Source organism: Astyanax mexicanus, chromosome 1, assembly GCF_023375975.1.
Source record: "Astyanax mexicanus isolate ESR-SI-001 chromosome 1, AstMex3_surface, whole genome shotgun sequence".
Taxonomy (NCBI): domain Eukaryota; kingdom Metazoa; phylum Chordata; class Actinopteri; order Characiformes; family Acestrorhamphidae; genus Astyanax; species Astyanax mexicanus.
In genome coordinates this window covers 23,618,951-23,641,171 of record NC_064408.1, presented here as the reverse complement: position 1 = coordinate 23,641,171, position 22,221 = coordinate 23,618,951, and the positions used below count along the sequence as shown (strand labels likewise).

Here is a 22,221-nt window from a genome sequence, read left to right as displayed (position 1 = left end):
AAATTTACTTTATATACTTATATAACCTTGTTTGTCCTTGACCTTGTATACATAGCTAAATTTTACAGTTAGCATCTGTTCCTGGGGTAAACCACAACTTAGCCTAGATTTGCAACCCTGTTACTCTCAACCCTGTTACTGTAAGTTATCAAATATATTGCATAATCTAATAAAAAAACTGCTTTGATACCTGAGCTTGACGAATCAAACTTTTTGATAGTCTATTACCTGTATTTAATAAATATATGACTAAAAATGATCAAATTTTCAGAAGTTACCACCCCTGAAATGTACCAAAATGCTGGAATGTTCCAGATATATTAACAAGCATGCCACCCTATCTTTAGCGGTACGTTGTGATTAACACCTTAAGGTCCTCACAAAGAAGGTCAAACCTGAAAGTCCACTACTAGTTCAAATCTAAAAACTGTAGCTCTCCTTTTTTTGGTTACATTGAAACTGGACACTGATGGACACTACATTTAATACTGAAAACATGCTTTAAATCTGAAACACACTTATACACACATGTAAGTAATCAGAAAGTGCTTTGTTGGGAAGAGCGGAGTGTTGCACACAGCAGAGTCTGCCTCATTACCACTGGCCAGACAGTTGGGTCAGAGTCTGGCTGGAGATTCCATTCCACTTGTTCCAAGTAAGACCTGGCTTGAGGGGGATGACGCAGATGCTGATTGGCTGAAGTAAACACAAATACATGCTTGCTTAATATATTTAACTGTAAATATCCCTCATCAACTGTAAAGACTGATACTGAATCTAAATTTTATGTGAAACAAACAGTATCAGCATGCTTTAAATGAAGTGGTTTATCTACTTTTCCATAGGAAAATGTTAAAGTACCCATATTTTAAATATATTTTGTATATCATTTTCCTCTCAAAAGGCCACTTATTTTCTCCACTTGCCTTAGAACATTGATATATTATGGATTTCTGACACAAATCTCTCAAATTTTTGGTCATTTTGATTGTTTTACCTTTGAAATTGGTAGTTGTTCTTTATATTACTTTTAAAAATCACGATGAATGGATTAATGGAAATGCCCCAAAATGTCTTTTTTATTTTTTTTTGACAGTGACTTCCATTAAAAATGAAAAAAGTTGCCATTTTGGCGATAAAAAGTTTTTCTGTATTGTGTCTGAACCAAAAACTAGCCTAGTTTAAAATAAATACAGAAAAAAATACATTTTCCTGCCAATAATTTTTGTTTTTTTTTCACATTTAAATGAGCAGTCTTATGCAATAATGTGTTCATGGCGGTGAATAATAATGTGTTCATAAATTAAAATTGAATTAAAGAGTTTCGCTACCTAGATGAAATGATAAAGGCCAGGAAGTGAATTGTAAATTCAATAAATACTGTGTAGTGGAACCTGTCCTGGAAAAAACTGCTGTATGACCCTGGTTACCGTGCAGTAGCTTAGTTTTAGGGGGATAATCTTCTTATAGTGTATGGCCAATTTTGTGGAGCACAACAATTCTATTTCTCACATCCACAGAGACTTCTTTGCCATGAGGTGTCATGTTAAATATCCAGTGGTCAGTATAAGAGAATTGTACCCAAAACACTAAATTTAACTGTCCTGCTCCCCATTCATACATGGAAACGTGTTACACTAACAAGTCACATGACACCAGAGAGGGATATGACCCAATGGGTACAATTTGGACAAATTCACTGTGGTATGTAATCACTTGTGTTGCCAGTTATTTAGACATTAATGTAGCCCATTGCTATCCCCAGCTAGCACTGCTGGAGCAGCATTAGCATTAGCCACTAACCATGCTAAGCACTAGCTTTTTTTTTTCATTCAGAGGCAAATATTATCAGCCTGTTGCCTGTGTGTTTACCATGTTAAAACAAGCTACTTGGACTGAACCACTAACTAATATTGCCCTGGCTTACCGGAGCACTTAGGGTTCCTCAGTGTAGTGCTGTTGGGCATCATTTACTAGCGCTAGCAAGTACTGCGTCTAACACTAGTGGTTAGCTGCTAATGCTAAAAGGTAAAGCTGCTGCACCCAACCATACTGGAAACAGTTTTCAGGAGAGAAATCTGTGTAGATTAACATTCAGAACTCATCTGTCTTTAAAATACTTTTTTCCCCAAGAATTACAGTTTTGTTTACTTAGCTTAGCTTTACTTAACTTAGCTACCCCACCACCACCACCACCATCCAGTGGCAAGACGTGCTAAATTAGAAGGAAAACCTGGGAACACCCCTGTTCCTTACTAGCTTTGCCTAATGTGCTTTATAATCTGATGCGCCTTATTTATGAAAATAGACCACAAAATAGATGTTCATTGAAAGTGCATCTCATAATCTGGTGCACCTTATAGTGCGAAAAAAAAATGGCAATAAAATATTTGCAGAAATGTGAGGCGTGTACTGACTTGTTGGATACTGTGCGTGGAAATGTGTGAAACTCTCAGGCACATTGAGAGTTAAGCCTCACACTAAATTAATCACTTAATTTGAGATCCTCTATTGAGTCCAAGCCTAGAAGAAATCTGTATCCAATAAAGCCTCAAACAAAAAATTCCTTTCCTGAGAGATCTGATTTTGCTCCTTATTCCTCCCCGCACTCCTATCATCTTTGTTTTTTTGTTCTACTCCATTGAGTCCCTCCAGTCCTTTTCTGCTGTTTTTCATTCATCTTCCTCTGGCCAATAACGTTTATCTTGATGGCTGCATGGCTGGGTGTAGGTATGCTAATGTATGCATGTTTTTCCTCGATTCATCATTACAAAATAAATTGGCTGGAATAACAAACACTCACCTTGTAACCGGGTGCTTAGATGTTTCCGCAGAAGTAATGGATTACTTCAAAGGGGCCCTGTTTTCGAGTTTGTACGACATTATAATAGTTTTTTCCTCTCTCTCTCTCTCTGCGAAAAAAGAGAAAAAAAATCCACACAGAAGATGAAAGCTGCTCCGTGAATTCAAATTTAATTTGTTCAGTCATCCATTAAAATGCTGCGCGTGCTCTCTCTCCTCCTCTCTCGCTCTCGCACGCTCTCTCCCTCTCTCTCTCTCTGGGTGAGGCTGGAGAGCTGGGTGTTAAATTGGAATGCCAGCGTTGAATGCGAATGAGAATGGGAGACATACAAAAGAAGCGAGGGCACTGTGAACTAAGGCAATCAAATTAAAAAAAGTTATTAAGTTTGGAATGGGGGACAAGTCTCTTCCTTAATTCAGTAGATTCACTCAAGATTGGGGGTCAGGAAAGTGGGGGTTGGGTGTGTTGGCTGAATTCATGCTAAATGAAGGGTATAGATAAATGAATAACATTGTCACATAATGAGTCAAAGCCTTGCCAAAATTAACTAACGTTCTGTGGATTAAAAAAATTTAAACTATACGATTAGATATAGTCATTATAAAGCATGTCCACATTTATATATACAGCACAGGCCAAAAAGATTGGACACACCTTCTCTTTTTCAATGCGTTTCCTTTATTTTCATGACTATTTACATTGTAGATTCTCACTGAAGGCATCAAAACTATGAATGAACACATGTGGAGGTAAAATAACTGAAAAAATGTTTTATATTCTAGTTTCTTCAAAACAGCCACCCTTTGCTCTGATTACTGCTTTGCACACTCTTGGCATCATTCTCTCAATGAGCTTCAATAGGTAGAGTCACCTGAAATGGATTTCCAACAGTCTTGAAGGAAGGAGTTCCCAGAGGTGTTTATTAGCACTTGTTGGCTCTTTGCCTTCTTTACTCTGTGGTCCAGCTCACCCCAAACCATCTGCACTGGGTTCAGGTCCGGTGGCTGTGGAGGTCAGGTCATTTTTTTGTTAAGAACATAAAACTCCACATGTGTTCATCCATAGTTTTGGTGCCTTCAGTGAGAATCTACAATGTAAATAGTCATGAAAATAAAGAAAACATTAAAAAAGAGAAGGTGTGTCCAAACTTTTATTTACTATAAGAACAAATGTATTGGAACGCTTGAAAACTGGTAAATCAAGGGAATTAAAAAAAAAAGACTTTATCCTAACAGTCTTGACTATCCAGGTCAGGCCTTCTACTAGATTTTTGAGCATTGCCGTCAAAATTTCATTTCATCAAACGACAAGAGCCTTAGTGAAGTAAAGAGGTTGGATGATCACCACCTCACATCAGCCCCAACATCCAACCTAATCCCAAACATACTGTACTAAGCAATATGATTCCAAAGAACCTTAAATTCATGTAGCAGACCATGGTATTAGACACCCTGGCAACAGGTTCATGTTTATCTGCTCCAGAGTGTACTGTTCAACTCATATGTGTGCAACTGCAATTGAAAAACAGGACCAGTACGTTTTTAGGCTTTCTCGGTCACATGATGTCACATTGTGTTCAGTAGCTCCTCCATTTCCACTCGCTGTTGTGTTTTTACATGTATCTCTGTAGAAACACACGCCCAAAGTGTAATTACGGTGCATAGCAGTGAACAAATAGCTATTTTTATTAAACACGGTCATTAAAGTGACGAAATTCAGAGATGTGCATCCGGATAGGAATAAAATTACCGGAGGACTTTTTCCACGGAGTAATTTTCTTAGAGGACATCTGAGAAAAAGACATTCATGATCGTTCTGGACGGGAATAAAATCACAGAGGACCCCCATAAAAGAGAAAATTACCCCAGGACCCCCTGAGAAACTAATCCCACTCAGATATGGCTGTAGTTGCCGGTGTATTTGACCTGTGTAAAGACCTGTGTAGACTTTTTTATATTGCTAATTATCTTTTTAAACAACAAAACACACAAACAAGAATATGCTTCATACATTATCTACGGCATACTCAATTATTATGCCTGTGTTTCAGAGAATATTGTTGGTTCGACTTGAAATAGTGATTCATCCATCCTCATCGATTCCTTGCTTTTTGTTTTTCCCTGAGAATTGTTTTCTTTTTGCTCATTTAAGCTAATTTTAATAGTTTTTCCTTTTTGCTAATTGAAAGTGGCAGTTATGCAGAGAAGGCCTTCGATCTTGCAGGACTAAGCCAAACCAAATAGAGAAATCTGTTTACAGTGCACTTTACCCATTTAGATATATGTATATGTGTATTTTTATGTGTATATGCGTATATGTACTATACTATATTAAGCAATGCCTATTTACTGTCTTTACTGTCCATTACCCTCATCTACGCCGCTCCAAATGAACAGCAAAGTACAGTTTGCCATAAAACGCTGTTTCGTCCGAGTCAGCCACTTTAATGAACCCATCAGGCAAATGATTGTTGGAAAAAAAAAAACGAGTGCTAATTAAGCTTTTGCTGCCGTTTGCACTATAAGGCAATAAGCACCCTAATAATTAACCTTTCCAAGATTGCTTCCGTCCTGCTAAGTAAATAATATTTCAAAGAGCAACTGGTTCAGTCAATTAGGTGCTGTTTACCTTGGCCTGATCAGGCCAAAATGGCATTGGAAAGAAAAAAAGAATGAGGAAATCTCATTATGTCCTGTGATATGTTGTTATAAATGTCAGTGGAATGATGGGATGGTTGATTCATATCCGCACACTTTAGCACTACCTGCAATGTTAATTTAGAGGTAATGATAAATAATATGAATAACTAATGACATGCATGTTTGAGTAAAATGAACATTGTTGTTTTATTCTATAAACTACAACCAACATTTCTCCCAAATTCCAAATAAATGGTTTTTAGTGACTTTAGTGGTTTTTATGCATCTTGGCGTGTTCTCCTCCACCAGTCTTACACACTGCTTTTGGATAACTTTATGCCACTCCTGGTGCAAAAATTCAAGCAGTTCAGTTTGGTTTGATGGCTTGTGATCATCCATTTATCTCTTGAATACATTCCAGAGGTTTTGAATTTTGTGAAGTAAGAAAAAAAAAATACATTTTTGAGTGGTATCTTATTTTTCCAAGAGCTATATGTGTATATGTGTACCTGTTACATTTGAAGGAGAAAGAGAAGAACAAAAACTGTTTGCCACTTAATATACACCACCAGTCAAAGTTTGGACACACCTCTTCTCATTCAATGTTTTCTTTTTTTAATTATTTTTTATATTGTAAATTTAATAGTGAAGATTATATAAAAAAATCAAAGAAAATGTGTAAAGAAAAAGTGTTAAACAAACCATGATATGTTTTATTCTTTAGATTATTCAATGTACCACATATAGCTTTGAAAATAGATCTGCACACTCTTGGTATTTTAATCTCAGTGTCTTCATGAGGTAGAGTCACCTGGAATAGTTTCTCCGTCTTAATGAAGGAGTTTCTGGAGGTGCTGAACAAAAGTTGCTGCTTTACCTTCATGCTGTGAAGCTCCAGCTCATCCCAAATCCCAAATTATGTGTTTATTAGATTATTAATCTACAATGTAGAAAATAAGTACAATAAAATAAAGAAATAAAGAAAAATATGTTGAATTAGAAGGTGTGTCCAAACTTGATATGTACTGTATTAAGTAAGTGTTAAGTTTATAAGATGCAATATCAAGTAATTATTTAAAAACAATTATTTTGGGAATAAGCATGTTTTTGCTTATAAAAACACCAGGTCACTTTAGATGCAGATGCAGGTAAACATAAGTCCAGTAAAAGTAACAGGAAATAGTTGATATATTGTAAGCTATTCACAAGAACAAAGCTTGTATTTAGAATTTGTTAAGTTTTTGCTAAGTGGTTGCTATGGTTTCCCAGGTTATTGCTATGTTGTTGCTAAGTAGGTATGGTTGGGGTGGTTGCTGTTGTGTTGTTTAGTGGTTGCTAGCTGCTTGCAGGGGTGTCCCAGGAGGTTTCTATGGTGTGCTGTCATATAGAAACGTTAGGATGGAACTGGCTCTCATCAGGACCACCCCAGGACAGGTGGACCAACCGTTACCTATGTTGCACAGGATCACAGGAAGTTCTTCAGATTTACCAGCCTCAGAAACCACAAGTTTATATTCTGGATGTCTTCCGTATTTATTTAAAATGTAGGGGGGAGGGAGATGAATGAGAAGATGTGTCCAAACGTTTGACTGGTACCGTATGTCAAAAAGATAAAAATATAATCAACTAATACAGTTATGAAAGTTATAAAGTTCTGCTTTAAAATATCTAATGCAAAGTGCTGCACACTAAGAAAAGTAAGTACAGATTTGTACTTAAAAGGGTACTGTACGTTATATTGAGGTACAAAAAAGTACCTTTCAGTGAAAGTCCTTTTTTGTAACCATGGTTTTTGTGCCAGTAAAGATTATAAAAATTATAAACATTATCATCAACTAAATATGGCTCAAAAACTTGATGATCCAAATAAAAAATGTTAAATGTAAATATATATTGTTTATTAGTACAGTGATACAGAATACTGAATGTACCCTTGGCTGCAGGTTAAATGGTACAAATTTGTACTTATTGTTGTTAGAAATGACTTTGTACTTCAGAGGGAACAAATCTGACCCTGTAAAGACCAATATTGTACCTTTGAGGGTACAATTATGAAGAGAGTACCTTTGAGTACAAAAAAGTACTCATATCGTACCTCTGTTTTTTAGAGTGTGTATTCTAGTTTGTATGGATGTGAGTGTGTGTGTGTGTGTGTGTGTGTGTGTTACGGTGTTTTGATGGTTATAGAGCATTTTTTCCCTTTACCTTTTTCAGTATCTATTAATTAAGAGAGACCATAAAGTAAAAAAATACTTGAAAAACTTGTTTGTTTTTTTTGGAAAATCTAACATATTTTAAGAACGTATGGTGTTTCCGACTCGATTGAACCTGACAATGTTATTTTGTCTCCATTAGAGAAAGACATTTGGAATTTCTCTTCCTCTTCCTCATAGCAGGACACTGCAGAGGCTCCAGGATTTTGCACAGAATCCTCTGTGGTGTGGTATTACTGCTGATTCTGGCAGCTTTTACAATCTGATCTCTTTCTTCTCTCCACTGGTAGCATGTGGACAATTACCCATGGTTTCTCTGCATGTGCACAGGAAACACTTGAAATAGACAGTTGCAGTGGGCAGTTGCTGAAGCTGAAGCACTTGGCTGTGGGCTCCTATTGTAAGAGAGGTTTGGGTCAGCAGTTTTTCTATTCAAATACTTATTAAGTACATTTTACACAAAGTGAGGGATGCTTAGAACTCTTCAGTCTACAGAATCGTCCTTTTATGACTGTTATTGCATCACTTATTGTCTGTATAAGCATGAATAAGCATTCATTAATAATAGTTTCATTACATTATGCCTTATTGTTCACTGTATTGCTCAAATGCAACTCAAATGCTAAAATGTGTTATTTAATCTAGTTACGTTCTATTTTTTTGTTCACTTCAATTAAAAACTTAATAGAAATCTTGAGCTAAATGAAAAAAAAACTAGTGAACTAGTGAACAAACAGCACCAAAAGGACCAAGTAAAACACCAGACAGGTCAGAGATAAAGAGTGGAGTTCAAAGTTTAAAGCAGGGTTAGGTTTAAAAAAAAAACGGTAACAATTTGCTTGGATGGTCCATTTTATGGCCTTGTTGATGCTAAACTGACATTCAACTAACACTGAATTGAATGTCCATAACCCTAACCTTAACCCTTAATCAACCATAAAATCGAACCCTACACCTAACCCTAACCTTAACCATAACCTAAACTTAAAATCTAAACCTAAACCCAATCCTAAAATATTTAGATAAGTGTTTTGATTACAGTTGAATGTAGGGTTATATTTAATAAATAATCATTTACTTTCACCTTTTAATAGACATGTAGTTGAATGTTAGTTGAATGTCAGTTGAGCATCAAAGAGGCCATCAAATAGACCATCAAAGTAAAGTGTTGCCAAAAAAACACATATCCCAAGCTTTCTACATCCCAAGGAGCAGCACTGTTCGATCCATCATCAAAAAATGGATAAAGAATTCTACAACTGCAAACCTACCAAGTCATGGCGATGATCCACCCAAACTGACAGTTCAAGCAAGAAGAGCGCTGATCAGAGAAGCAGCCAACAGGCCCATGGTCACTCTGGAGGAGCTGCAGAAATCCACAGCTCAGGATGTGCAAAGCTGGAAAACACAACTTTACTTTACAAAAGGTGTTTGCCTTTTTTATGTTATACAAATCATATATTTCATGCTCATGTGCAGATTATTGCATGTCATTTACCTCTAAAGATGTCACTTGATAAATATGGCAACATGATTTGTGGGGATGAGCACTGCTCTGATGATTAGAAAAAACTAAACAATTCATTAAATAAAAAACAAATGTTGTTCAGTTGATCACTCAAAATGTTTAGCTTTAAAACATTAAAATATATAAATACTGTACACTTCAATCTTAACATGTTTTTAAGTGCAATATTTTGAGCCTTCAAAAGCTACAAAAATGGACACTTTTTATTGAATGACCCAGAAAGAACGTTCTCTTTGCTAACTACTCTACAGCAATTACAGCTGTAAAACTTTATCAGAAGCTGCAGCTAATATCTGATAAACTGACCGACCAGAAAGCAGCAACATCCCATTTACCATGTGGCTACACAGCTGGATTCTATAATGTACAGCTAGAAGTAATGTACTATGGAAATGCAACACACCCATACATCATTCCTCTTATACCAGCCGCCGCGCAGTCGAGTGGCATAAATGGGCTTCGGGGTTTATCAGCAGTTGAGCTGAAATAAGGCAGAACCTCCAGAGACTCCCTCTGCTTAAATTAAAGTAATAATGACAGTGTTCTTAATAATCGTGGCATAATAATGATATTGTCATGGTTAATCATGACAAAAACAACCCTCACATGCTCAGAATACTAAGAGATGCAGCAGCTTTCTCAATAAGGCGCTGTACAAAAGAGCTAAAAAAGAAACAGCTTGATTTAGTGATTTAGCGTGTCAGTGTGAGTTTGGTATCGTGAGAACACAAAAAATACACCCCAAAAGACATGTTCTAATTCTCTTAATTAATCATGGGTATGTTTTGGACCTAAAATGCACCAAGTAAACCAATAAGCGTGTCACTTGCTTTTGCCTTTAAGAGCCAGGTGCCCTCTGACTTTGGCAGATTGGTATTTTAACAGCGCAGCGCTTCTGCGCTTCTCAGGAGAGGAAACTAAGCTGCTCGTTCATGTGGTGAAGGTGCACGAACAGGTAATTTACGGGTAAAACATTGTTATTTTATTCTATATTCTGTATACTATTGATGTAAAAGTGGGTCTGCTCTGCTGTTGCAAGATAGGCATGAACGTCTGATGATTGACTGTTGTCAGGGTTCAAATCAGTCAGTGGAGCACCTGTGTTTTTTGTTGCCAAGATAGCATTAATAATATGTTTGTTTTTATTTTTAATTCTGCTGCTGTCACTCACTACCCTTGACAAAAAGGGGAAAATAACTTTTTAACTTTAAGAAGTCAGGGTAAACAGATTTTGATTATGAGTCATTTTGTAAGCACCTCTGTTGGTCCATCATCATACATTTTTCATTTTTTATCATTGATTTGCTTCTTCATCCATTTTTATCTCCTAGACGGTTTCTATTAGTGTATGTATATACACTGACTGGCCAAAAAAAAAAAGGCTGCAGTTGGTCAGGTCTAGGTTCAGCAACAGTATGTGCTGAAAGAATGAGGTCAGCTGACTACCTGAATATACTGAATATAGAACAGGTTATTCCATCAATGGATTTTTTCTTTCCTGATGGCACGGCCATATTCCAAGATAACAATGTCAGGATTCATGGAGCTGGAATTGTGAAAGAGTGATTCAGGGAGCATGAGATCATCATTTTCACACATTGACAGAGTTGTCCAGAACTTAACCTCATTGAGAATCTTTGGGATGTGCTGGAGAAGACTTTGTGCAGCGGTCAGACTCTACCATCATCAATGCTGCTGCAAGATCTTGGTGAAAAATTAGTGCAACACTGGATTGAAATAAATCTTGTGACATTGCAGAAGCTTATCAAAACAATTGTGCTCTTGTGTAGTAAAAATATGAAAAAGTTGGTCACAGTACAACAGTAGTTCTATGGATTGTCTAGAAAGTCATTATCTTTTTACATTTCATTCCATTGAAGGTCAAGATGTTTTTTTTTTTTTCCTCAACTTGTGATAAGCTTGAGGCTGGAAATCTTTACGAGTGATGGATCCACTCTCAACCCAGCAGTGACCAAACACATCAGCACCACACACACCTCCTCCATCCCTCTACCATGTCACTGGCATAGTTGAGAGCTCCCAAATAAAACTGCCCAATGATGAATGGGCTTGAAGGGGAACGATTAATTGTGCAAAACAATAGCTGGGCATCTTGGCATGTTCTCCTTCACCAGTCTTACACACTGCTTTTGGATAACTTTATGCCTTTACACCTGGTGCAAAAATTTAAGCAGTTCAGCTTGGTTTGATGGCTTGTGATCATGCAACTTCCTTTTGATTATATTCCAGAGGTTTATAATTTGGTAAAATCAATCATTTTTAGTGGTTTCTTATTTTTACCAGAGCTGTAAATTGTTTATAATTATATAGAGGCTGTATATGATGTATATAGTGGACTGTGAGTTAAAATACAAATTGTCATAATGATGTACAGTACAAGTCAAAAGTTTGGACACAGCTTCTCATTCAATGTTTTTCTTTCTTTTCTTTCATTCCTTTTCCCACATTGTGACCAAATACTCAAATCATCCAGACTATGAAGGAACCCTTAAGGAATACTTGGCTGGCTCTAATCTGTGGTGCTGTTAACTTGCGGTTTCTGAGGCTGGTAACTCTGATGAACTCTGGGTCTTCCCTTTTTTGGAGCTGTCCTGATGAGAGCCAGTTTCATCATAACATTTTTGATGATCTTTGTCACTGCACTTAAGTTTTCCACAGGAATAGAATACCATCAAATATCTCTGGGGTGCATAACAGTGACATACATGGTGAATGAACTATGCATGCACTATTTATTGTATTGCCTCCGTTAGGAAAGGGGAAGGTGATGTTAAAGGAGATGTAACTTACTTGAGTGAGCAGTTCTTGAGTATTGAAAGAGTGACTCATCTTTAATTGAAGTTATCATACATTTTAATATACCTACGGGAGCAGGTTACTGTTTTTCTAAATATAGATCACAAAAATATATCTCAGCTGAATTCTGTTGAGGCTAAGCTGCTATGAACTAAATGGTAGGATATGTTTTTTTTTTTTCTTTTCGAGTACATACTATTTTTTATTTATTTATAAACATGCTTGGATTCAGAATGCATCTTTGGAAGGATTTTTTGCATTTGTAAATCCCTTGAAATGTTTGTATATTACTGCTTATAATATGTGAATTACTATTACTCTGTTTTCATGTTGGAAAGAAGTCAATTTAAAAACTTTATAAACTTTTCACTCAACAAACATCTGCCTGAGATAAATTGTTTAAAATGATAAAATGCTACTACTACATATACTGCAGGAAACAACAAATATGTGGATCAGACACAGCAGGGCTGCTGGAGTTTTTAAACACTGCATCCACTCAGTGTCCACTCTATTACACACTCCTACCAACCTGACCCATCATTAAGATATAAAGTCAGAGACAGGAGTTTGTCTCTTGCTGCACAGTTCATGCTGGTCATTCTTTAGTCTTTTATCATTGTAAATAAAAACAAACGTCATCCAGACTATGAAAGAACACATAGGGAATCATGTAGTAACTAAAAAGAGTTGGTTTCTCTGATGAGCTTATCTTCTGCTACAGAGGTTACTCCTGCTCTTCTTTTATTTGGGTGGTCCTGATGAGAGCCAGTTTCATCATAACGTTTTTATGGTCTTTGTGACTGCACTTCTTTCAAAGGTCTTCAATTGTTTCAGATTGACTGATGTTAAAGTATTGTTTTTCTTTACTTAGTTGAGTAGTTACTGCCATAATATGACTTAAAGCATAACTCTAACAGGGCTATTCACTGTATACAAACTCTACCTCTTCACATCTTCACAACTGATGCTCTCAAACAGGTAACTATATCATAATGCTGAATGAGAAAATCCAGCTCAGATGTGCAAAGCTGTCATCTAAGCAATAGGTGCTACTTTGAAGAATCTAAAATATAAAACTGGTATATATTCTGGTTTGTTTAATACTTGTTTTTCTCCATAGTTTGGATGGCTTTAGTATTAATCTAATGCATACATTAAAAATAATGAAAAAATGTGTGTCTAAGATTTTGACGAGCACTCTTTTTTTTAAAATAAATCTATGAAATGACGCACGCACACAGACACACAACATATAACATACTTTATTCTTACGCAAGTAAAACAATTCAGTTTTTTTCTGTCTGCCCAGCTGAGTGTAACCTCTATTAATGGCCAAGAGGCCAAAAAGCCTCTTGTTTTTCTCCATAGTTTGGATGGCTTTAGTATTAATCTATTATGCATACATTTAAAATAATAATAAAGGTGTGTCCAAACCTTTGACTAGTACTGTATTTCTCTGAATAAATTTATGAAACGATGCACACACACACACACACACACACACACACAACATATATTACATACTTTATTCTAATACAAGTACCTGGAAAGTAAAATAAATGAATCGTTGCGTCCCTAGATAATAGGGCTACAGTAACATACAGTGTAAATATGATCTATGGAATGCAGGCCTGTATGTAGGTGTAGCCAAGTATCATCAGTTTTCTCAAACTTTGCAACTATGAATCCACACTGCCTAGTCAGCATCTTTGCAGAGTCTTTCTCTCTTTCTCTCGCTCTCTCTCTCTCTCTCTCTCTCTTCCTGCTGTTCTCTGGTTGTTTGTCTTTGTGATTCATGGCACACCGTCACCCAGGAGTTTCTGCCGAAGCCTTAACTAGCCAAGAAAGCAAAACTTTCCACTAAAAAAGGAAGAAGTTTCTACCTGATGTGCAGAGGAGTACTAAAAGGACGAGAGGAGGAAAGGTGAACAATAGAAATGTGAGTGTGAGAGAGGGGCTTAAAAAAGTGGTCAGAGAGTGCTGGTGGACATAGATAGAGAGAGAGGGAAAGAGAGCTCTGGTGGAGATTAAAGGATTGATGCAGAGAAAGAAGAGAATAAGAGGTAGTGAGAGTGAGAGAAAGAGGAAGAGAGAGAGAAGGAAGGAGAAGGTTCACAGGGTTATTTCTGTTCGCTGTACTTGTTTACACCTCATTCTGTATAGAAATAAGTTTTCATCCACGGGATGAGAAAGTCCAGAGGCGTTTCCAGGGTCCTGGCACAGCTCATCAATGTCTGAACCTTTTCTTTCCCATGTTCTAAAGCCCCAAATTTAAGAATATATACACCAACATTTTTTTCTGCCCGCCCAGCTGAGTGTAAACTCTATTAATGAGAACAATTCAGAGGCCAAAAAGCCAGCAGTACTCAAATAAAAATAAAAAATCAAAGTGCTTCAAAGGGATCTTGGAGGGAGGCTGTTAAAGAACCACTTTGACTATCTAATAAACTGTTTTTTTTTATATAGAGACAAAGACAACCAGTGTTGAGTAATTAGTAATTAGTTATAGTTACTAGTTACTTCTCCAAAAAAGTAACTGAGTTAATACACTTTAAAAGTAACTAGTTACCAGTAAAAGTAACCATTGCGTTACTTTTGTGTTAATCGCCGCCGTAACACACAATATAAGCAATAGGCTACACTAGCTGTTGCATTTAAATAATGGAGGTAGATTTACCTGTAACAAATGTTTTTTGGCAAAAAAACTCATTCCTAAACGTCTAATTTCATCGTTTTCTCAAAAAAAATTTGGTGGTCTCTAATAAGAGTGAAAGCCCTTATGAAAGTGCTCCGGTGCTTCTGTTTCAGGTGGTTTTAGTTCAGCGGAGGAGTGGATTGGGAAGATTGACAGGATTTCAGCTCTTATTCATGAATATTCATGACATGCAAACGTATCGCCTTTGATTGGCTAAAAGCACTATGATGCTCCCTCCATGGCTCTGCAGTGGGTGGGCACAAGCCAATTTGGGCAATCCCATAAATTATACCTGTTCTTTTTATTGGCTAACGCAGGCAATGGTGCTAGTAGAACAGTCTGATGTGCAGCACGCATATGCAACTCTGAGTGATCTACTGTATTTCAAAAAGAGCAAGTACTAAATGTTTTCTAGAAAAATGACACCTTTAATACAGCAATGCTCAAAGAAGCATTTCAAGCACCTTTATATTATTACTGAAGTGTTAAAGCTGACATGTTTTACCATCCAAACATTTTGTGAAAGTTCTGCACAAATATAACATTTCAGAAAAAAAATCATGTTTCCACTACAGTTATAAATACAAACTGTAGGTGACAAAGTTTACCATGAGACTAGAATAAACTAGAATAATCAATATTTTGAAATTGAACAGAAACATGTTTACAGTCATTTACAATATTTTCTTATTGTTTGTTGATAAAAAAAAAACATTCCATTTCTATTCAAAATGTTGGCTTAAGCAATATTTATTTCTCTACTGTCCTAGTGAAAATAATCCTAGGCTAATGTCCTAGTCTAAAAATGTTTTTGCATTATTTAGGTGTTTTTTCTTTTTTAGAATGTTCAGCCATTAGTTTTCCATTCAGTTTTGTGTATGCATGGTTAAATTTTGCCAAAACTAGATACACTTTATTTCCAAAAGTATTTGGTCACCCATCCAAATTATTAAACTCAAGTTGCAATCCCTTCCATGGCCACAGGTGTATAAACCAATTACCTAAGCATACAGACTGCTTCTACTAACAGTAGTGAAAGAATAGGTCTCAGGCTCTCAGGAACTCAGTGAATTGCAGCATGGTACTGGAATAGGAAGCTGCACCTGTGCAACAAGTCCAGTCGTGAAATTTCCTCACTCATAAATATTCCACAGCCAACTGTCAGTGATATTATAACACTGTGGAGGCGATTGGGAACTACAAGAATTTACCCTGTCAATGTAAAATGCTACAGACCTCCAAACTTCAGATTAGCTCAATAACAGTGTGTAGAAAGCGTCACAGAATGGGTTTCCACAATTAAACAGCTGCATTCAAGCCTCTAATCACCAGACAGGCAAGCGGATACATTTGGTGAAAATGGTGTAAATAGACGCCCTGGTACTGTTGCATTGAGAAAGCTCCAAGTCCATTCCATCAAAACACTTCCAGTGTGCTGCTTTGTTAGGTTTTGATCTCATTCAGGAATACTTCTATTGGCCACTCAGCTGTGGACATGCAGGCTAACATTTCACCCAGGAAAGAAAAGAACTAGATAAGAGTAATTAAACACAGTTGTTGAGACCATGACCTGGTCTTGTGGCTGAGTTATTGCAGGTAGAATTCAGGGTACTTGACTCTATTTCACAGGATTACAGACTTTCCACTTTTTGAAAGAACACTGTGGCCTTGCATTTTAACAGTGGTTATAACATGCCCTCGTCCACTTAGCCTTTTAATCTGTATGACTCAATCGTAGTGACCGCTCCATAACTTTATAAGATGAAGTGAAGTTGATATTAGAAGTTATCCATTAAAATAAAATGGCAACACAATTCTTGCCAAATTTAAGATGCTGGCAGAAATAAACTGATGCTTAAATTTAGTTTAAGTTTAAAGTGGACATACAGTACAGGCCAAAAGTTTGGACACACCTTCTCATTCAATACATTTCTTTATTTTCAGGACTATTTACATTGTAGATTCTCACTGAAGGCATCAAAACTATAAATGAACACATGTGGAGTTTTATGTACTTAACAAAAAATGAGCTGTCCTTCACAGTCACTGGACCTGAACCCAATCCAGATGGTTTGGGGTGAGCTGGACCACAGAGTGAAGACAAAGAGGCCAACAAGTGCTAATAAACACCTCTGGGAACTCCATCCTTTAAGACTGTTGGAAAACCATTTCAGGTGACTCTTCACCTCTTGAAGCTCATTGAGAGAATGATGCCAAGAGTGTGCAAAGCAGTAATCAGAGCAAAGGGTGGCTAGTTTGAAGAAGCTAGAATATAAAACATGTTTTCAGTTATTACACCATTTTGTACATACATAAAACTCCACATGTGTTCATTCATAGTTTTGATGCCTTCAGTGAATCTACAATGTAAAGAGTCATGAAAATAAAATAAAAACGCATTGAAAAAGAGAAGGTGCGTCCAAACATTTGGCCTGTACTGTATGCAAAACTCACTTTTTGCATGTTTTTTTATTATTTTTTATTTCCACTTGGGTCTTGACCGCCCCTATAAACACTCCAAACACTAAGAAATCCATCCACCCATTTTCTCTGAGTCAGTTGAAGAAGTTTGGTGTCAGGAATCATATGCTTCTATGAGCCGTATCAATAGCTAACTCTCTTTTTGGGATGTCAGAATAAGGAAAAAAATCCTGTATGGAACCACCTGAAACCCCGCCCTAATGTTGAGCACACGTAGTGTAGCCATCGACAGCTTATTTACATAAAAAAGTGTAAATGGCTAATTCTGAGAGTGACTGAGACTGGTAAAGAATGGAACTGGTGAGAACTTTTTTTGTGAAAGTGATTTTGTGCAAAGAACTTCATAAACATGTTTTGTATAGCCCATAGACCTATTCTAAAAATAGATTATAAAAACAGAATACAACAATAACAAAGTTTTACACAAAATAGTACAAGACTGCAGTGATTAATACATATTAATTATTAATATCCATCCATGTAATATACAGTTGTGGTCAAAAGTTTACATACACTTGTTAAAAAACATAATGTTATGGCTGTCTTGAGTTTTCAATAAGTTCTACACTCTTATTTTTCTGTGATAGAGTGATCGGAACACATACATGTTTGTCACAAAAAACAGTCATAAAATTTGGTTCTTTCATAAATTTATTATGGGTCTGCTGAAAATGTCACCAAATCTGCTGGGTCAAAAATATACATACAGCAACAAAATTTGTCAATTTTGGTGATGTAGCGAGTTGTGTCAATCGAATTAGCTTCATGTCATGGCCTCTTCACTTCTTGTAAGTGATTCTGATTGACTACAGCTGTTGACTTCTCATGAGCCCATTTAAATAGGGCTCATTTGACCCAGTGATTAGACTCAGCTACAAAAGCTACAATGGGAAAGTCAAAGGAACTCAGTGTGGATCTGAAAAAGCGAATTATTGACTTGAACAAGTCAGGGAAGTCACTTGGAGCCATTTCAAAGCAGCTACAGGTCCCAAGAGCAACTGTGCAGACAATTATACGCAAGTATAAAGTGCATGGAACAGTTGTGTCACTGCCACGATCAGGAAGAAAACGCAAGCTATCCCATGCTGCCGAGAGGAGATTGGTCAGGATGGTCAAGAGTCAACCAAGAATCACCAAGAAGCAGGTCTGCAAGGATTTGGAAGCTGATGGAACACAGGTGTCAGTCTCCACAGTCAAGCGTGTTTTACATCGCCATGGACTGAGAGGCTGCCGTGCAAGAAAGAAGCCCTTGCTCCAGAAAAGGCACCTTAAGACTCGGCTGAAGTTTGCTGCTGATCACATGGACAAAGATAAAACCTTCTGGAGGAAAGTTCTCTGGTCAGACGAAACAAAAATTGAGCTGTTTGGCCACAACACCCAGCAATATGTTTGGAGGAGAAAAGGTGAGGCCTTTAATCCCAGGAACACCATGCCTACTGTCAAGCATGGTGGTGGTAGTATTATGCTCTGGGGATGTTTTGCTGCCAGTGGAACTGGTTCTTTGCAGAAAGTAAATGGGATAATGAAGAAGGAGGATTACCTCCAAATTCTGCAGGAAAACTTAAAACCATCAGCCCGAAGGTTGGGTCTTGGGCGCAGTTGGGTGTTCCAACAAGACAATGACCCAAAACACACATCAAAAGTGGTAAAGGAATGGCTAAACCAGGCTAGAATTAAGGTTTTAGAATGGCCTTCCCAAAGTCCTGACTTAAACCCCATTGAGAACATGTGGACAGTGCTAAAGAAACGGGTTCATGCAAGAAAACCATCACATTTAGCTGAACTGCACCAATTCTGTCAAGAAGAGTGGTCAAACATTCGACCTGAAGCTTGCCAGGAGCTTGTGGATGGCTACCAAAAGCGCCTAGTTGCCGTGAAAATGGCCAAGGGACATGTAACCAAATACTAATGTTGCTGTATGTATATTTTTGACCCAGCAGATTTGGTGACATTTTCAGCAGACCCATAATAAATTTATGAAAGAACCAAATTTTATGACTGTTTTTTGTGACAAACATGTATGTGTTCCGATCACTCTATCACAGAAAAATAAGAGTTGTAGAACTTATTGAAAACTCAAGACAGCCATTACATTATGTTTTTTTACAAGTGTATGTAAACTTTTGACCACAACTGTACTAGTGTAACTCAAAAAGTTAAATATATCATTAAAAGTTATTTTTTTTATATATATATAATTTTATTTCAGATTTTTCTCCATTTTCTCCCTAATTTTGGCTATCCAATTTTCCCACCATTTGGTTGTTCCCATCACTGGTGGCGCCTGCGACCCTAGGAGGATGTGGAAGAGCACACGCCTACTCTGACTTGTGTGAAATCGTTGCCTGGCAGCCAGCATGCTCGGAAGAAAAAGCACAGCGGCTAGGTTCCAATACATCCGCTCACAGACGCCTCGTGCCGCCAGATGGGGAAGAGAGCGCCATCTACCCACCCAGAGGAAGCAGGGCCAATTGTGCTGTGCTGGCAGCTGATGGCAAAGCTGCATGAGCGGGGGTTTGAACGTGCGACCTCCCGCTCATAGTCACAGCGCATTAGACCACTGGACCAATCGGCTCCCAGAAAAGTACAAAATTCAAAACTCATATTATGTAGATGTATTACACACAGAGTGACCTATTTGAAGTGTTTATTTCTTTTGTTTCTATTGTTGATGATTATGACTTACAGCCAACGAAAACCCAAAAATCAGTGTCTCAGAAAATTAGAATATTATATAAGACCAATTGGTACTTTTGGCCATGTGGGCAGTGTGCCAAGTCCTGCTGGAAAATGAAATACACGTCTTCATAAACATTGTCAGCAGTTTAATGTTTAATGATGTCACAACACAAAGCTGCTGTAACCATGATGTTTATGTTTTTTTTTTTCTAAAATGCATGTGAATGAAATATTTTGTAATAAAATGATTACCAAACTGATAAAAGTGTCATTTTTTAACTAGTTTTAACCACTTCTTTCCCAGCATATCAGGTTTTGATTAACAGTGTATGTGCCTACATTAGTCAAAATGAAAAGATAATACAGTTTGAAAAGAAACAAATGCTTACATAAATAGGAAGTTTACTGTTGTTTATAGTTTGGACTGTAAATGCTCTGGGTAATTTTCGATTGTAGCAAATAATTTTAACTTTTTTTTTTTTTTTTTTTGATAAATCGACTTCACACCAGACATGAGCAGCAGATTTCAGATTTATTACAAAATCCTCTCCAGCTGTAGTCCTGTCTGTCTTTCTGGTCTTTATTTTATGGATTCAGGAAATATACTGCACCATCAGAGCTGGATAGCTTTTGGATCCACTTAGATACCAGATCAAGATATTTATATTGATTCTACGCTAAATATTGCCTCACAGACTCCAGTACAAAAAGTAAATGACAAAATATGCTTTATTCATGTAACTACTGAATAAACTAGCAGATCCTCTTGTGGGAATCTCAAATAAATAAGGACCTATTACAGATACAGATGCAGACACTTTGAGCACCTAACAGATACAGTACAGACACAGATAACAGCATTGTTTTATACCCCAAGTCGGCATTTATGAAGAATTTCCAACAGTTTCTATGCCTGCATTTTTATGCCTGCATTTAATTAGCTGTCATCATGAAAATCCAAATGAGGCCCAAGAGTTTCGCGAGGAAAAAATTTCATTCTTTCACATTGTCACAGATAAACACACACACAGAGTCCCTAAATTCATGTTGGGCTAATTTAAAACAAGTGTTCTGAAACTCTTTGTTGGAACAATCATCCAACAAAGAATTGGACATTATGAGACACACACACACACACACACTTACACATATTCTCCCTGCCTTATTTCACTCTGTGTTGTTAGTCTGTCTACCTGTCCAGATTAATTTCCTTGACATCAACTTAATTGAGTCCCTGAGATGCTCAATGTGAGATGCTCTGAGTTTCTCTTTAATTCATAAAATCCCTTAACCATGTTCTTCTCTGACTTTTTTCCCCTGAAGCTGCAGTGTACTGCATTTGAACAGGGTAAACATTTGAAACATGAATTATTTAACTACATATCTGTTAACAAATTTGAGATAGATTGCAATTCTGCTTGACAGTAACCTTCTACTTCAGCTATCAATGGAGGTGAAGGAAAAAAAAACTGTTAACTATTAATGTTTTCCTTTGTATCAAGATTTTATTACATATTCTGGTAACACTTTATTTTAATGGTCCATTTATTGATGCCTCATAGATGTTCAACTAATATTCAACTGAAAAAAAAATAACCTATCCCTACATCTAACCCTCTACCTACACCTGACCTTAACAATGATTCAACTGTATACGAAGATTCGGCTTAACCTAAACTTTAAATCTAACCCTAAACCCAATCCTAAAATGTTGATATTAGCATTTGGATTAGACTTAGGTGTAGGGTGACATTCAATAGAGAATCATTTACTTTCACCTTAGAGCTCAGTTGCATTTAATAGGCATGCAGTTGAATGTAAGTTAGATGTTATCTAAGCATTTAAAATGTGTCTATAATGAACCATCAAAATAAAGTAATACCCACATTCTAAATTGTTTTATTATCACCAGTAGTTAATGGCGCATCCTAGTGTATAGACTCTCCAGGTTGCTAAACCTGTGTGAGGGAGTTGTAAGGCAGACCCGCAAGATGCTTCCCATCAAATTAAATAAATACAAAATGAAAAAAAAAACATATTTTCTGGCTTTCACAAACATATTCAGTCTCTTTCCAGCTTCTGCCAGAGTGTCTGTATGTTATTTTGTAAAGAATGAAACAGTAGTCCTTGTAGAACTGTTGGAACTAAAGGTAAAGGAAAGCAGGTCGCAGTTCTCGCGAGCGTTGGTCGTGGCCGCCTCGGAAAACTTACAGAGTCTGGTTTGAGCTCAGAGGAGCTCCGGCACAGATACGGGAGCACCGCTATTCCTCCTATTACACCTCAATGGAGCACTGCAGTGAGTTTCAAGCTGTAATTTTACTTCTTTAAAAAGATCAAAAATCAAGGAAATCCTGCCTAGTGCT

General features: G+C 36.9%; 1 protein-coding gene across 2 annotated transcripts in view; it reads left to right on the top strand.

Annotated features, from left to right (window-relative positions):
• lamc3 (laminin, gamma 3) overlaps nt 1–22,221 on the top strand; it is a 230,736-nt gene that overhangs the window by 61,520 nt on the left and 146,995 nt on the right. The window lies entirely within an intron of this gene.